The sequence below is a fragment of the Lactuca virosa genome, chromosome 3 (assembly GCF_052849685.1).
Source record: "Lactuca virosa cultivar CGN04683 chromosome 3, Lactuca_virosa_CGN04683_v6, whole genome shotgun sequence".
NCBI lineage: Eukaryota > Viridiplantae > Streptophyta > Magnoliopsida > Asterales > Asteraceae > Lactuca > Lactuca virosa.
The window spans coordinates 349,668,700-349,688,373 of record NC_136428.1 but is presented as its reverse complement, the minus strand read 5'-3'; positions in this window follow the sequence as shown (position 1 = coordinate 349,688,373).

Sequence of the window (19,674 nt, the reverse complement as noted above, 5' to 3'; positions counted from 1 at the left end):
TTTCTGTTTTCTGCTCGTATGAAAGTTTTCACATTTGTTGCTGGAAATGGACTACAAACATTACCCTAAACTGTTTTAATGTTTTAAAAATTGTTTTAGATGGTGTAATGCTTATGCTAATCCATTTACAATGGCAATTATCAAATTTACAAGTTTTTTTAAGTGTAATTTTTGATTCTTGAAAGTGTTCATATTCATGTTCTTGAACTTATGAAGATTAGATGATCATAGGAATAGTTTGTAACCTTCATGGTAGTTTAATTCATGATCATAATGTGTTTTAATGGAGTCCATAACTTGTTCTCAAGTTATGGAAAACCAAAAGTCTCACTTTTATTAAAGTCATTAAAAGAACACAAGAGTTATAAAAATGAAGAGTCTTCATTTTTATTACTCAATTAATTCATAAGTTATAAGAAATGAAAAGTTTTTGAAGTTTACAAAACTTGCCCTCAAGTTTTGGAACAAGTAAAGTCTTGATTAAAACTTTTGTTCCATCCCTTAGAATTTTAAAAGGTAAAATTCAACCCTTATACTTTATAATATTATATGTTACTAATATATATGTATAAGATCAAGTCGTCTTACCGCTAGTACGCCTCATTCACGAAGCCGGTCTATAAGGGGCGTATAAGGTTGTTGCCTATAAAATGACAACTTAATGGGTGTCCATTCTCACCTACCGCTTCCTTGATCGGTAGAGGGTCGTTAGCCGAACGGGTAGGACAAGGACTTATAAATTCTCGTTAAAATTATGATGAATATTATAAAGTAACTAAATGCTTTTATTAAATTCCCAATTTTAGTTACTTTAGGAAAAATGTGAATAAGGTGCTAATCCATGAAATTACACTTTACACTTTGTTTAAGTCGTTGGTGGAGCGTGTGTGGTTAACCGGCACACTAACTTGGACTTAACAAGGTAGGTAAAGGGTGACTTAAGGTTTATCAGAGTATCGGTGGAGCGTGTGTGGTTTACCGGCACATCGATTGTGTGATAAACTTTAAGGGTACCAAGTGATTTGCATGGTTACTTCACACCTCGTTTTGTGATCCTCGGTATCCCAGTCACAAAACTTGAAGGGCACACTCGAGATTGAAACATGCCTTTGAAAAAAAAATTCATTGAATCTCAAAAGAATCTAGGAATTTCTAAGAACCAATTAAAAACCTAATATCTATATTTCGTTTTTCATGGTGGAAATTGGTGAATCGTCATTCACCTACCTTTCAAATATGTTATAGCTTGGATTACGACATACCTCTTCTAAGTTATAATATATTGTGATTGGATCCTAGCCTTAATATTACATTTGGGTGTTTTATTAAGGACTCTCTTAATATGTAAACTCATCTTGTTCTCTTCTTTCAGATGTCTTCAAACAATGCTGCTTCTGGCTCTAATCCTAATGGCTCCTTTACCCTTATGAACTTGTGTGGGAAAGTCACTTTTGATGGATCCAACTTCAATGAATGGATCAGAAACATCAGGATGATTACCCGCTACGAGGACAAAGAATATGTCCTTGACAAGGAGCTTAAGGAGATTGATGAGACCACTGCAACTCCCCAGGAGATCACTGACTTCCGGGCACATTAAAGGGATACTACAAAAGTGGCATGCATCTGTTGGCCACCATGACAGTGGAACACCAAAAGTCCTATGAGGACCTCTACCCTTTTGAAATGCACCAAGATCTGATGGAAAGATACCATCAAAGTGCACGACAAGAGAGGTATGAAATCTTATGCTCTATCATAACAACCATGATGAAGTACGGGGAATCCGTCACGAGCCACATGCAGAAAATGCAAAGGTATGTGGATCGGTTGCTGAAGCTTAATGTGAACTTCCCTGAGGAGCTTGCAATAGATATCATTTTGCACTCCTTACCATCGTCCTATGATCAATTCCGCATGACATATCACATTAATAAGGAAGAGGTCACACTCAGCAACCTTCAGGGACTCCTCAAGCCCGGAGAAACAGGTCTTAAGGGTAAGTCAGTTGTTAACACTCCTACTCGAAACTCCGCCCCGGTTTTGGCAATCGGGAAAAGTCGAGGGAAGAAGAGGAAGGGCTCTTCGAAGGGTCCCAAGGCTAGGACCCTTGATGGCTCTTCTTCAAGTGGAACCAAGAAAGGTTTCGTCACTCCTTCTTCTGACCCTAAAGAGGCTGAATGCTTCTATTGCCATGAAAAGTCACATTGGAAGCGGAACTTCCCAAAGTACCAGCAAGATGTGAAGGATGGGAAAGTTAAACCCAACCATGCAGGTATTTACACTATCTTATCTAATAACTCACCCCATTCTAACTCCTGGGTCCTTGATACCGGTTGTGGTATTTGTGACAACCTTCAAAAATTGAGTCAAGTCCAAGTCAAACAAAGTCAACAAGTCAAAACCAATCGACTCAAGTAACCCTTGTATATTAGGGTTTACACTATGTAATTACTATACAATGCAATATTTTAATGAGAGAAACATCATTTGGAAAGTTCGTGTTTTGAATTTCCTAAGTCTCAAATGCAATAAACATTGAACCAAAACGATAAAACATTATTGCACACTCACCGGGAGTGTGTACGACACTAAAACACGGTTTAACGGGGTTTACGAACCTTGCGTTATGAAGCCGGACACTCAAATTAATCATAAATGAAACCTCTCTAAATCGTTTTCACTCTATCTCTTTCTATTTGAAATCTCTCCCAAATCTCTCCCAAATCTCTCTTAAAAGTTCCCATAACTTTTTGGAATCATTCGGGTCATCCCGACCCTTAACCGGGTCAAAAACCACTTGAAACGGGGTAAAAACGGGTAAAATAGCCTTAAGGACCCAAAACGGAAACTTCATGACCGAAGCCTCTCATCCGAAGGGATCAGGATCCGAAGCTCGCAGGATCCGAAGCTCTTAGGCCGAAGCCCCAGGACCGAAGTCCTTGTCCGAATCCGAAGTCTCGGCCCCCATCCGAGAGGTCTCGCAGACAGGCTATTTTTACCGGTTTTTCGACTACGATTTCGTTTTAACTCCGTTTTTCATTATTTTAACGTGGGATTTTCACCCAAAACTTTATTTTATAAACTAAGGCCCCAAAATATATAAATCCGCAGGGTTTTTATAAAAATATATTAAAAGAATTAGTGGTGGAACTAATTATTGAGGGAATATTTGTTTTTCCTTAATCTATGGCAAAAGCAAACCACCACCACCTCACTCTATGATCAGCCACTCTTTCCCACTACTCCTTGTCACCTTAGTGGACCTTTACACCCAATCTCCAGGATTGATCCTCTCTCCTCATTCTCCATAAAGTCCTTTCATTCTACACTTAACAACCAAAGAACACTCTCCAAAATTCTCTCATCTTTTCTCTCAACTTCAAGGCTTTCTCCAGGGATTTCTTTCTTCAATTAGTAAGTATCTTCATCATTCATATAATTATTACTCTCCATTATACTCAAATCAATGATATCTTACACAAATTCCATCTTATTCGGTGTTACATTCTCGAATCATCAAGACATCTTCTTAGTGTTCTTGGGTTGAATACTTCCTCTCTCTCACTTTCATCTACTGAAACCACATAAGGTGAGTTCATACCCTTACATTTACATGTTTTCTTAAGTTTTAAGGGGGGAATACAAGTAAAATCATCAAGAACACAATTAAACTCTTTCTAACAGATTACATCAGAAAAGATGGACTTTAATCACGGACTGTTTTGGTCAACTTAAATATTTTAGTTTTCAAAACTGTTCCAGGTGAAAGAAGTTCAAACTCTTAGCTTTAAAATGGCTACTTGCACATCTCCATATGATGTTTCTACAATTTATGGTGATTTTTACAAAACTGCCTATCATTTCAGAGGCAAACCCGGACCAGTCTGTGATTATGGATATTTTGACCTCTGTTAGAGATCACTAAAAATCATGATAAACTTTATGAACAAACTACATTCAAACATTTAATAAACTATTTTGAATATAGTTTGCATACATTACTACGTACTACCCTTGGTTGATAAACTATAATAGGTATAGTTTATGAACCATTACATAACACATACATTTAAAAAGGGTATATTTATACAAAGGATATTTTCATTAAGCAAGGTACGGCCATACGGTACCAAGTTTTCATAACACGTAATTCCGTTAATGACTTTGTGAGACATTTACTTCAAATTACCATTAAGTCCTGTATTGTAACCAGAGTCTCCTTGAGGGAGAGCGTGATAGTTGTGTATAGATCTATATTGGGTTTGACAAACCAACACCTAAACTGCATGCAACAGTTAGACCGATAGGTCTGGGGTGACAAATGTCATAACATTTCCGATGCCCGAAGAATGTCGTTTTAGGCAACCTTGGTCATAGCATGGTTATAATAAACTCACACAAAGTATTAATAAATATTGGAATTTACGGGAATTTCATTAAAATTAAACGAGTTTATGTCGATTTAAACTTACATTATTTATTATAAGTAAGAAAAGTTACTTATACATTTCGGTCTTTGAATTTAAGACTACATATACATTTTAAGGAAAATATTGGATTTTCTAAAACAAATACTACTTTTACAAACGAAAGGCTTTTAATAATACCAAACAAAAGCTTATGAACTCACCAACCTTTGTGTTGACACTCTTTCAAAACAACTTGTATTCTCAGGAAATCATTAAACAGGTAACCAAGTGCTTTTGAGGATGGGGCGCTAAGGCGTTTACTATTTCATATTTTGTCAACATATTGTAATTGATTCGTAAACATGTAATTCATACAATGATGTAACTTTTTCAATTATATATATGTTGGTTGTGTTTGCTTTAATTACTATTACAATTGTTGTTATGATACTATACATGAAGTCCTCCACCCCTGGATGTTTCCGCCATCCTTGGTTTAGTGGTGTGACAGATTGGTATAAGAGCACAGTTTATAGTGAATTAAGTATATCAAACCAAATAAGATATACAAACTATAAACACAATTGGGACTAATAGTCTCTAATTTGTGCATTTTTCAAATAAATATACTCTTATAAAATAAATGATTTTATTGATTAAAGTATACATACATACATTACATGCTCGCATGGTATCATAACTAGCGAAAACATAAAGCAAAAGAAGAGTTGAACATTTTGAGTATGCCTTAGTATATGTGGATTAAATCTGGGAAGGATATAGCCTGATCAACTATATCTGTCCGGGAATTGACTTGCATATACCGGGGAATGGTCAGGATGGGCAACAAATCTAACAAACCTAATAACACACTACAAACGATACTTTAAGAACTCAAAACTAAATATTTACAAATACTATAGGAGTATTTTGTGTTACTATAATAAATTATCTGAGAATTAAATAGGTCTTTATTTATAGATCAATAGCTGCTAAGTGGATGCGCTAAGGTCATATGTAACTAAGATGCTATACACTTAGAATTTATGTATCTTTGTTTCACTTCCTGTCCTTGTTTGGTTGTGGTCTTGGAGTTAGGGTCATCTATTCGAAGGACTATTATATCTTAATCACATATGACTGGTATGCACTTTGCAACTAATGAAGTAACCGATAAAGATCTTTTTAAAACATAAATATATTAATTATGTCCCGACTAAATTAGTATGTGTGAAACTTTTACAAACGGTCATATACTTGGAAACAAGGAAACTCAAATAAAATATATTATACTTTCATTTTACCTCATAACCCAATGTATTGGGTCAATTAAAAGTATAAAATCGTATGTATCGTAAACATACCGGAAAACAACATAATAATATACTTTATGTATAAAATATTTTCCTATAAATATACTTTTACTAAAAGAACCTTGGTTTACAACTTATGACAGAACCATGCCGCCAAGGAAGGAGACTACACTATCTAGCAGCACAACACCACCCCCACTACCACTACCAACACCACCATCACCATCACCGACACTTCCACTACCACTACCAACACCTCCCTCACCATCACCGACACTTCCACCACCACTACCAACACCACCATCACCATCACCGACACCTCCACCACCATCACCATCACTGACACCTCCACCACGATCACCAACACCTCTGCCGCCGCTTCCACAATTTGATCCAACAATACTCCAAGCTGCAGTAGCGGCAGCCGTGTCCCAAATTGTCTCTAATGGGAATGGTGGATCTGGGCCAGATGTTACACCCTCTAACCAGGGCAACAGCTGGGTATGCACAAGAGATTGTTCTTACAAAGACTTCACCAATGGCAAACTCGACAGTTTCAATGGGAGCCTGGGAGTCATCGCTTTATTGCAATGGTTTGAAAGGACCGAAGTAGTCTTTCAAGTGTGCTCTTGCCCCGAAGCGAACAAAGTTAAGTTTGCATCCTTCACATTCATCGGTCGGGCCCTTACTTGGTGGAACTGCCGGATTAGTTCACTTACTCTCGAAGTGGCTAGCTCCATAACCTGGGCAGAACTAAAAACCTTGATGATGAAGGAGTACTGCCCGAGAGGCGAAATTCAAAAGCTGGAACAAGAACTTTGGAACCTCAGGATTACGGGTTCCGACCTTGAAACCTACACCACCTGATTCAATGAATTGGCCCTCATCTGCCCAGCAATGGTCACTCCAGAAGATAAGAAGGTGGAACGATACCTCTGGGGACTAACATCCCGGATTCACGATAGCGTACTAGCCTCGAAACCCACTACTTTTGCAAGTGCCAAAGAATTGGCACAACAACTTATCGACCATAGAGCCAGCCAAGGCACTATAGCGACCACCACTGATCAATCAAAAGGGGGAAACAACAAAAGGAAGTTTTGGAACCAAAAGAAGAGCCAACCAGCACAAGACCCCGCTAAGAAGCAACAAACTGTTGATGTCTATGCTGCCACTACTGCTACCACTCCAGCACCACCGAAGCCATATGCTGGAACCCTACCCAAGTGCACCAAGTGCAACTTTCACCACAATGGTGCTTGTAGGGAGATGCACTGTAACAACTGCGATAGGAAGGGGCACACTGCTCGTTTCTGTAAAGTGCCGGCTCGACCAATCAACCAAGTCGCCAGTACGGGGGCAACCCGAACCTGCTACAACTGTGGAGACGCAGGTCACTTCGAAAGAAACTGCCCCGAAGCACAAGCCCCTAATGCTGGTGGAGTAGGAAGAATCCTGGCAATAGGACATGGGGAAGTAGTTGAGGATCCCGCGGTGGTTACCGGTACGTTTCTCCTCAATAACTCTTATGCATGCGTACTATTCGATAGTGGAACGGAGAGGAGTTTCGTGAGCCACCAATATAAACAATTACTTGAACAAAATCCCCAATCACTAAAGGATACTTATGTAGTAGAAATGGCAAATGGGAAAGTAGAACGCACTAGCGATATATACTCAGAGTGTACTCTCACTCTAGACAACCATACATTTAAAATTGACCTGATGCCGGTCACCATAAAAAGCTTTGACGTAATCATCGGGATGGATTGGTTAGTTCCTCACCGTGCCGACATTCTATGTTACGAAAGGGTCGTTCGCCTCAATCTACCAAATGAAGAAACCCTTCTCATCTATGGTGACAAACCTAGTGCGAATTTACAAATCATCTCATGCATCAAAGCCCAAAAGTATCTCCGGAAGGAGTACCACGCCTTCTTGGCCCACGTAGTAGACAAGAAACAAGACGTGAAAGACATCAAAGACATCCCCGAAGTGTGTAACTTCCCGTATGTGTTCCCAGAAGATCTTCCTGGTGTAGCACTCGCACGACAAGTCTATTTCAAAATTGACTTAATACCCGGAGCTACCCCCGTAGCCAGAGCTCCATACCGCCTCGCACCAACAGAAATGCAAGAGTTGTCCAGTCAGTTGAACGAGCTTTTGAGCAAAAGGGTTCATCAGACCAAGCTTCTAACCTTGGGGAGCACCAGTCCTTTTTGTAAAGAAGAAGGACGGATCCTTTCGCATGTGCATCGACTATCGGGAACTAAACAAACTCACCCTCAATAACGGATATCCTCTACCCCGAATCGACGACCTTTTCGACCAACTCCAAGGAGCAAATTTCTTCTCAAAGATTGACCTAAGGTCAGGTTACCATCACCTACGAGTTCAAGAAGAAGATATTCCCAAAACTGCATTCAGAACTCGCTATGGGCACTACGAGTTTGTGGTGATGTCCTTCGGTTTAACAAACGCACCTGCGGTATTCATAGACCTAATGAATAGAGTGTGTCGACCCTACCTAGACATGTTTGTAATCGTATTCATCAACGATATCTTGATCTACTCGCGAAGCGAAGAAGAGCATCGCCTACATCTACGCCAAGTGCTAGAGACACTAAGAGCGGAGAAGCTTTATGCTAAGTTCTCTAAGTGTGAATTCTGGATTAGAGAAGTGGATTTCCTTGGCCATGTGGTAAGTGAGAAAGGCATACATGTGGATCCCTCCAAGATCAAGGCAATCGAGAATTGGTCAGCACCCAAGACGCCAACCGAAATTCGACAATTCCTTAGGCTTGCTGGCTACTACCGAAGATTTATACAAAACTTCTCCAAGATTGCGAAACCACTCACCACCTTGACGCAGAAAGGTGTGATATTCAAGTGGGAAAATAAACAAGAAACTGCTTTCCAAACGTTAAAACAAGCCCTATGCAGCGTACCGATCTTGTCTCTCCCAGAGGGAACCGAAGACTTCGTAGTGTACTATGATGCTTCGAATCAAGGCCTTGGATGTGTGCTCATGCAGAGAGGGAAGGTTATCGCGTATGCATCAAGACAGCTTAAGACGCACGAGGTTAATTATACTACGCACGACCTGGAATTAGGAGCAGTGGTATTCGCTTAGAAGATCTGGAGACACTACCTCTACGGCACGAAATGCACTATCTTCACTGATCACAAAAGTCTTCAGCATATCCTCAATCAGAAAGAGCTCAACATGCGATAGAGGAGATGGGTAGAGTTGCTGAATGACTACGAGTGCGAAATTCGTTATCATCCGGGCAAGGGCAATGTAGTGGCTGATGCTCTAAGCAGGAAGGAGTACTCGGGCCGCCGAGTAAAATCCTTAACAATGACGATCCATTCCCACACGACCATACAAATCAAGGAAGCTCAACTAGAATCTTTGAAACCAGAAAAGGTGGCAGGAGACACATTAAGGGGAATGGATAAAAACTTAGAAGTCAAGGATGACGGAGTACGTTATCTCATGAATCGAATCTGGATACCGAAGTTCGGTGGACTCCGAGACGTCGTCATGAATGAAGCACACAAGACTCGATACTTCATCCATCACGGGTCAGATAAGATGTATCTGGACCACAAGAAATTATACTGTTGGCCGAACATGAAAGCTGAGATTTCTACCTATGTGAGCAAGTGTCTGACTTGCGCCAAGGTCAAAATCGAATACCAGAAACCATCCGGGCTATTACAATAGCCGGATATACCTGAGTGGAAGTGGGAACGAATAACCATGGACTTCATAACTAAGCTGCCTAAGACATCGGGCGGGCTTGACACCATATGGGTAATCGTAGACAGATTGACCAAATCAGCACACTTCCTACCGATAAAAGAAACCGACAAGATGGAGAAGCTGACTAGAACGTACATCAAAGAGATTGTATGACTCCATGGTGTGCCGATATCCATTATATCCGATAGAGATAGTAGATTTACCTCACGGTTTTGGCAGTCTCTACAAAAATCATTGGGAACTAGGCTTGACATGAGTACGGCCTACCACCCACAAACCGACGGACAGAGCGAACGAACCATTCAAACGTTGGAAGATATGTTAAGAGCTTGTGTGATAGACTTCGGTAAAGCATGGGATACCCATCTACCGCTTATCGAATTCTCCTACAATAACAGCTATCATACTAGCATCAAAGTCGCTCCATTCGAAGCTCTTTACGGTCGCAAATGCAGATCACCCCTGTGTTGGGCTGATGTGGGGGATACACAGCTAGCTAGAGGGCAAGTCTCTAATAGCACCCTCACTGGCCCTAAAATCATAAGGGAAACCACAGAAAAGATCGTTCAAATTCGAGAAAGACTGAAAGCGTCTCGCGATCGACAAAAGAGTTACGCAAACCCTTGGAATTCCAGGTGGGTGATCGTGTACTACTAAAAGTTTCCCCTTGGAAAGGAATGATACGATATGGCAAACGCGGGAAACTATATCCAAGGTACATCGGGCCATTCGAAATCTTTGCTAGGATTGGGCCAGTAGCAATCAAACTTCGATTACCTCAGGAACTCGACAAAGTACATCCCACATTTCACGTGTCGAACCTAAAGAAGTGTTTGTCTGATGAGACACTTGTAATACCACTCGACGAAATCGAAGTTAACGAAAATCTCCACTTCGTGGAGGAACCAGTCGAAATCATGGATCGGGAAATCAAACGAATGAAACAAAGTCGTATTCCCATCGTGAAGGTCCGTTGGAACGCTAAACGAGGGCCTGAGTTCACCTGGGAACGCGAAGATCAAATGAAACAAAAATACCCACATCTTTTCCCAAAATCTTGATGTCCCAGTCAAATGCAAATTTCGGGACGAAATTCCTTCTAACGGAGGGATGATGTGACAACCGTCAAAAATTGAGTCAAGTCCAAGTCAAACAAAGTCAACAAGTCAAAACCAATCGACTCAAGTAACCCTTGTATATTAGGGTTTACACTATGTAATTACTGTACTATGCAATATTTTAATGAGAGAAACATCATTCGGAAAGTTTGTGTGTTGAATTTCCTAAGTCTCAAATGCAATAAACATTGAACCAAAACGAGAAAGCATTATTTCACACTCATCGGGAGTGTGTACGACACTAAAACACGGTTTAACGGGGTTTACGAACCTTGTGTTATGAAGTCGGACACTCAAATTAATCACAAACGAAACCTCTCTAAATCGTTTTCACTCTATCTCTTTCTATTTTAAATCTCTCCCAAATCTCTCTTAAAAGTTCCCATAACTTTTTGGAATCATTCGGGTCATCCCTACCCTTAATCGGGTCAAAAACCACTTGAAACGGGATAAAAACGGGTAAAATAGCCTTAAGGACCCAAAACGGAAACTTCATGACCGAAGCCTCTCATCCAAAGGGATCAGGATCCGAAGCTCGCAGGATCCGAAGCTCTCAGGCCGAAGCCCCAGGACCGAAGTCCTTGTCCGAATCCGAAGTCTCGGCCGCCATCCGAGAGGTCTCGCAGACAGCCTATTTTTACCGGTTTTTCGACTACGATTTCGTTTTAACTCCGTTTTTCATTATTTTAACGTGGGATTTTCACCCAAAACTTTATTTTATAAACTAAGGCCCCAAAATATATAAATCCCCAGGGTTTTTATAAAAATATATTAAAAGAATTAGTGGTGGAACTAATTATTGAGGGAATATTTGCTTTTCCTTAATCTATGGCAAAAGCAAACCACCACCACCTCACTCTATGATCAGCCACTCTTTCCCACTACTCATTGTCACCTTAGTGGACCTTTACACCCAATCTCCAGCTCTTCCCACGTTCTAAGAGCCGGAGGATTGATCCTCTCTCCTCATTCTCCATAAAGTCCTTTCATTCTACACTTAACAACCAAAGAACACTCTCCAACATTCTCTCATCTTTTCTCTCAACTTCAAGGCTTTCTCCAGGGATTTCTTTCTTCAATTAGTAAGTATCTTCATCATTCATATAATTATTACACTCCATTATACTCAAATCAATGATATCTTACACAAATTCGATCTTATTCGGTGTTAGATTCTCGAATCATCAAGACATCTTCTTAGTGTTCTTGGGTTGAATACTTCCTCTCTCTCACTTTCATCTACTGAAACCACATAAGGTGAGTTCATACCCCTACATTTACATGTTTTCTTAAGTTTTAAGGGGGGAATACAAGTAAAATCATCAAGAACACAATTAAACGTTTTCTAACAGATTACATCAGAAAATATGGACTTTAATCACGGACTGTTTTGGTCAAATTAAATATTTTAGTTTTCAAAACTGTTCCAGGTGGAAGTAGTTCAAACTCTTAGCTTTAAAATGGCTACTTTCATATCTCCATATGATATTTCTACAATTTATGGTGATTTTTACAAAACTGCCTATCATTTCAGAGGCAAACCCGGACCAGTATGTGATTATGGACATATTGACCTCTGTTAGAGATCACTAAAAATCATGATAAAATTTTTGAACACACTAGACTCATATTCCAAAATCTCACAATTTGTGGATTTGGATTTGGATCTTTGATGATGTTTCTATAAATTTTCTAAGAACTGTATACAACAAAAAGTTGCTGTCAATTTCATTTCACCTTGTAACATGTTGAGCAAGGTGTATATCTTTATGTGATTATATGTTATTACAATATATGCCATTTTTTCTTAATATTTAGACACACATCAGTTTACAAATGGATTTGGACATATAAAATATAAAGAATAACAAGTTATTATAATCAAAGTACAACCGATACATTCAAACATTTAATAAACTATTTTGAATATAGTTTGCATACATTACTACGTACTACCCTTGGTTGATAAACTATAATAGGTATAGTTTATGAAACATTACATAACACATACATTTAAAAAGGGTACATTTATACAAAGGATATTTTCATTAAGCAAGGTATGGCCATACGGTACCAAGTTTTCATAACACATAATTCCATTAATGACTTTGTGAGACATTTACTTCAAATTACCATTAAGTCTTGTATTGTAACCAGAGTCTCCTTGAGGGAGAGCGTGATAGTTGTGTATAGATCTATATTGGGTTTGACAAACCCACACCTAAACTGCATGCAACAGTTAGACCGATAGGTTTGGGGTGACAAATGTCATAACATTTCCGACGCCCGAAGAACGTCGTTTTAGGCAACCTTGGTCATAGCATGGTTATAATAAACTCACACAAAGGATTAATAAATATTGGAATTTACGGGAACTTCATTAAAATTAAACGAGTTTATGTCGATTTAAACTTACATTATTTATTATAAGTAAGAAAAGTTACTTATACATTTCGGTCTTTGAATTTAAGACTACATATATATTTTAAGGAAAATTTTGGATTTTCTAAAACAAATAATACTTTTACAAACGAAAGCCTTTTAATAATACCAAACAAAAGCTTATGAACTCACCAACCTTTGTTTTGACACTCTTTCAAAACAACTTCTATTCTCGGGAAATCATTAAACAGGTAACCAAGTGCTTTTGAGGATGGGGCGGTAAGGCGTCTACTATTTCATATTTTGTCAACATATTGTAATTGATTCGTAAACATGTAATTCATACAATGATGTAACTTTTTCAATTATATATATGTTGGTTGTGTTTGCTTCAATTACTATTACAATTGTTGTTATGATACTATACATGAAGTCCTCCACCCCTGGACGTTTCCGCCATCCTTGGTTTGGGGGTGTGACAGTATTCATATATGTTCTGATTTGTAGGGACTAAGAAGACGTGAGAATGTGGAGCGTGGAAGAATAAACTTAATCATGGGGAATAAGAAAGCTTTACCTGTCACCAAGATTTGAGTTTATACTTTATCGCTAAGTAGTGGGTTTAGTTTAGATTTGAATAAGTGTTGTTATTCGCCAGAAATGGCAAGAAACATTATTTCCTTTCATGCATTGTATAAACAAGGTTTCACCTTTTCATTTGATAATGAAGTTGGTTCGATTAATGTTTTCTTTAATAATGTTCTTTATTTTAAATCATTACCTTGTGATGGCGTGTATGAAACTGTATCTGTGGTTGATAACTTAGGAAATAATGTATTGTGTATTGATTCTGTTAATAATAATAACTTCGATAAAGCATCATTATGGCATTGTTGTTTTGGACATATAAGCAAGAAACGCATAGGCCAACTCCAAAAGGATGGAGTCTTGGAGTCATTTGACCTAAAGTTAGATGATAGTTGCGAATCATGCTTACTTGGAAAAATGACAAAGTCACCCTTCATAGGTTCTTGTGAGAGGGGTGAAGGTTTGTTGGATCTTATACACACGGATGTGTGTGGACCCTTCAAACATGCCACAAGGGATGCTAATCGTTATTATTTGACTTTTAGTGATGATTACAGTAGATATGGATATGTGTACTTAATCAAGCATAAGTAAGAGACTTTTGAAAGGTTTAAAGAATTTAAACAGGAAGTCGAGAATCAATTGGGCAGGAACATTAAGATGCTTCGATCCGATCGAGGTGGTGAGTATCTTAGTTCGGAGTTCCTCGACTATCTTAGGGAATGTGGGATTGTCTCACAATTGACACCTCCCAGGACACCGCAGTTGAACGGTGTAGCTGAGAGGCGTAATCGAACCTTGTTGGATATGGTTCATTCCATGATGAGTCGAGCTTCGCTACCAATCTCATTTTGGGGGTATGCCTTAGAGACTGCCGCCCATATCCTTAATCTAGTCCATATAAAGAAAGTTGCCAAAACTCCTCATGAGATGTGGACTGGTAAAGTACCCAAACTAGACCACATCAAGATTTGGGGTTGCGAGGCTTTCGTGAGACGTGAGACTCATGATAAGCTCGAACCTCGAAGCCAGAGGTGTATTTTCATCGGCTGCCAACAACAATCCTTTGGTTACCTCTTCTACAGACCTAGTGAAAATGTGGTCTTTGTAGCTAGGAGGGCTGTCTTTCGAGAGAGAGAGTTTATAAGCCAAGGAGACAGTGGGAGGCAAGTTGACCTTGAAGAAATTCAAGAGTCGAGTGGTAAAGGAACTTCAAACCCTAACACTCAACTTGAGGAGGAAACTCCTGTTGAGCCAATTGACAAGTCTGTACCTCTAAGGCGTTCCACAAGGGTTAGGAATGCACCTGAGCATTACTATGGATTCCATATTACTGCGGAAGGTGATACACTTATTAGTGATGAGACACTGATAGGTCTGGATGAACCTAACAGTTACGCGGAATCCATGGCAGGCCCTGAGTCAGCCAAGTGGAAAGAGGCAATGGACAGCGAGATACAGTCCATGTATGACAATCAAGTTTGGAACTTGGTTGAGAATGTACCAGGTCGTAAGACTGTAGGGTGCAAATGGATCTTCAAGAAAAAGACCGACATGTATGGTAATGTACACACTTATAAGGCACGACTGGTTTCAAAGGGTTTCTCACAAACTCCAGGAGTTGATTATGATGAGACCTTTTCTCCAGTGGCCATGATTAAGTATCTTAGGGTTCTGTTAGCCATAGCCGCATTTCATGACTATGAAATATGGCAAATGGATGTCAAAACCGCTTTCCTTAATAGAAAGTTGGCTAAGGATGTTTACATGAGTCAGCCAGAGGGTTTTGTCAATACAGAGTACCCTAATAGAGTGTGTAAGCTTGAGAAATCCATTTATGGGTTAAAGCAAGAACCTCGCAGATGGAATCTTTGCTTTGATGAGAAAGTCAAAGAATTTGGCTTTTCTAGGAGTGAAGATGAATCTTGTGTATATGTCAAGGCTAGTGGGAGTATAGTTAGTTTTTTGGTATTGTATGTGGATGACATACTACTCATAGGAAATGACATCCCAACTTTGCAAGAAGTTAAGTCCTGGCTTGGGAAGTGTTTCTTTATGAAGGACCTAGGAGAAGCTGCCTATATGCTAGGGATAAAGATCTTGAGAGACCGGAGTAAAAGACTAATTGGACTTAGTCAGAGTACCTACTTGGATAAGGTGCTGAAGAGATTCGATATGCAGGACTCCAAGCAAGGAGAGTTACCCATCCAAAGTAACGCCAGATTGAGTAAGACACAAAGCCCTAGTACTGAGGCTGAGATAGCAGAAATGAGTCGAATACCTTATGCTTCGGCTGTAGGATCGATCATGTATGCTATGACGTGTACTCGACCTGATGTAGCCTTTACTTTGAGCATGGTTAGCAGGTATCAGGGGAACCCTGGCAAGGCACACTGGACTGCGGTAAAGAATATCCTCAAGTACCTACGGAGGACTAAGGACTGGGTCCTTACCCTCGGTGGGAGTGAATACTTGAGAGTTGTAGGGTATAGTGATGCTAGCTTTCAGACTGATAGGGATAATTTCCGCTCTCAGTCAGGCCGGGTCTTTACCTTAAACGGAGGAGCAATTTCTTGGAAGAGTTCCAAGCAAGAGACAATGGCTGATTCAACTTGCGAATCAGAGTATATAGCAGCTAGCGAGGCAGCAAAGGAGGCGATATGGCTGAAGAACTGCATTGGAGACCTTGGAGTTGTACCAGCTATTAAAGAGCCAATGGAAATTTTCTATGATAGTGAAAGTGCAGTTGCCTTAGCCAAGTAACCAAGGGATCACGGGAGATCCATACACATCGACAAAAAATACCATTTCATCAGACATCGAATAGAAGAAGGACTCCTCGTGGTAAAGAGGGTATCATCGGATGAGAACCCAGCAGATCCCCTCACGAAGGGACTGACTCGGGTTAAGCATCTCCAGCATGCTCGGAGCATAGGGCTGAAGGATGATATTAGATTTAGTAGTTAGATAACCTCGAAATTTGTAAAGTGTAATTGACATTAGATGATGAATAAAAGGTGTTTTATTTATGAGTAAAGTGTTTCTATCTCTTGTCGATCGTTTACTATATTTCTTTTGCATGTTTTGACTTCCAGAATAATTATGTTTAGTATTTCATATTATTCGAACCTCCACAGTCGATCATATGTCGGAAGTAGGTATGAATCAAGACTGTCATGATTGATTGCAGAGGTCTAAGGTGTTGGACATGGCTACAACAATCTTGAGTGCTCATAAGTTCTGAGCATTGGACTCAATCCACGCTCACTGGAATCACTTCATGGAATTTATCTCAAGTGATCGTGAGACGGTAATATCATATGAGTCTTCAAACCTAGAGATATGATTTGTTACTTATGAGTTGGTTATGCATTGATTGTACGAAAACGCATTGGTAACTCGATGTTATAAAACGTGCTCTTGTGTATAATTCAACGAGTGGTAGAACAAACATATGAGTCGAAGTTTATCTGTTCCTTCTTGGATTAGAAGCTGATATCTGGGACCCTCGATGATTTTGTTTTGACCTATGTACCGGGCCTGGTCAGAACTAAGTTGATGTGTTCCATTAAGTTCTTTGTCAAACAAATCGGAAATCGGGAAACAAACTGCTGGACAATAAGTAAGACATTGTTCCATGTATTTGTCCGGCTGATATCTCGAACAGAGGATTATATGATCACTTATCTTAAATGGCGTATCATCATCTTCTTAGTTCCGAGAGACCTTGAAAGAGCTATGATTGCTGATCAGTTCCTGATGTATTGCAGTTATAGTTATTAGACTTATCCAAGTGGGAGACTGTTGGATAAGGTGTCTAAGTCCATAACTATTTCTGGTATGTATTTGACCCGACCCGGCATGGTCCATTTGGGTTGCATGGCACCATGCAATTGGATAGACTAAATGAGAGAAATAAGACTTATGGATTATTAATATATTATAAGTTCTAATATATTAATTAGTTTGATCAAGAATTATTTTAGAATTAATTAAGTGATCAAAAGATAACTAATTAAATATATGGGTTGATTATGTAAATTATGCATAACTTGTATAGTAGGCTAAGAGGCTCCATGGATTATCAATTTGGGTTAAACCCATAGGATGCTCCATGGGAGTTACAAACCCATGGGTCATGGAAATGAAGAGTCATGACACATTAGGGTTTACATGGTGTAACCCTAGATGTGTCAACACTATATAAAGAACCCATGCTCCACCAAAATCGGTTGCACACAAGAATCAAGAGGGCTAGAGCCGATTTTGTAAGTGTAATATTCTCTCAAAAGTTTACTCCAAAATCATTTGGTCTTGTGTGAAGCATTTGAGGCATCACACTTGGGGTGGTAGGCTCACAAGGTTTCAAGGATCATAAGCAACAACAAGGTAAGTTATTCTATCTTTCATGCAAGTTAAAATTTGTTCCCCATGGATTAGTTATCTAACAACAAGGTATGCTAGATAGGAATATAACCTTGGAATTCAACTTTGCATGATAATTAGACAAACATAGATCCAAGGTTATTAGGGTTGGATGTACACTTAGGAAGTGTTAGAATGCTCAAAACCCATCAATTATTACAAGGCAACGCATAAATTTTCTAGTACAAGAGAACACTACAACACTACACGTAAACTAGTTAATATAGGGTATGAGGCACTACTTCAATTGTACACATCATGGTACGAAACTAAATCCTATACAGTATATAACCAGAGTCTCCTGGAGGGAGAGCGTGAGATTTGTGTATAGATCTATACGGGACAGACAATCCCACACCTAAACTGCTACCTAGAGTTAGTCTGGCAGGCTTGGGGTGACAAATGTCATAACTTTCAGACGCCTGAAGAACGTCGTAGAGGTCACTAGGTCATATCAAGCATAGTTATCTGAAACTCACAACAATATAACTAAAACATATGGTTACAGGATTAACACTACATCAATGGTTTAATTGTATTTAATAAAACTGCTATGGTACATTACTTTACCCCACAACTGGTGGTATCCAGGCATACATACAAAGGTTTTCATACAAACACTACTATGATACATTACTTTACACTACAGCTGGTGGTATCCAGGCATACATACAAAGGTTTTCATACAAACACTACTATGATACATTACTTTACACTACAGTTGGTGGTATCCAGGCTTACATACAAAGGTTTTCATACAAACACTACTATGATACATTACTTATACAGTACAACTGGTGGTATCCAGGCGCATACAAAGGTTGTCATACAAATACAAATACATTACACTATTTTCTAGTACAAGGTACACTAATACGACATACAATTATAAGGAACACTTGTTAAATAGTTTATCTATTTACAAGACTACATTACATTCACTATAGAAAATATTGGATTTTCTGGAGAAACATACTAGTATTTTCAAAGTACAAAGACAACTTTCCTATCTCTAAAACATGCTTATGAACTCACCAACTTAAATGTTGATACACGTTCAAAACCACTTATATTCTCAGGAAACCAGTACACAAGTACACCCGCAAGATTTTGAGAAGACGGAGCTTTATAGAGTCTCATCTTTCATACTTTTGTTATATACTTTTGATGTCATAAAAATTATGTTATGAACAGATGTGAATACAATATTTTATTAATGTAATGGTTGTCTTTGCTTTAATCACTATTATACAATTGTTGTGATACTATACAAGACGTCCTCCGTCCCCGAACGTTTCCGCCGTTTCGGTTTGGGGTGTGACAACTAATACGTAAAAGAATTAATAAAAATTAAAATGGTGTGTAATTTAAGTAAATTGATTTATGAAATTATTAGGGTAAATATTATTCGTTTACAGGGTTAACTAAGGTTGATGGACTCAAATGTCATAAAAAGAAACTTAAATTGTCAAGGTGTCTAGGGTTAGACGTTGGACACTACGGTTAAACCTGGATAGTTATGTAATCATATCTGCAATAAATATAGCCTGAACATATATTTTTATTTGAGATACGACCAACATGTGTTTGGGAGTGACTGTGGTGTTACAACATGTCTAAAACGTTCAAAACTCTATACAAAGGAAACAATAGAACCAAGCATATAG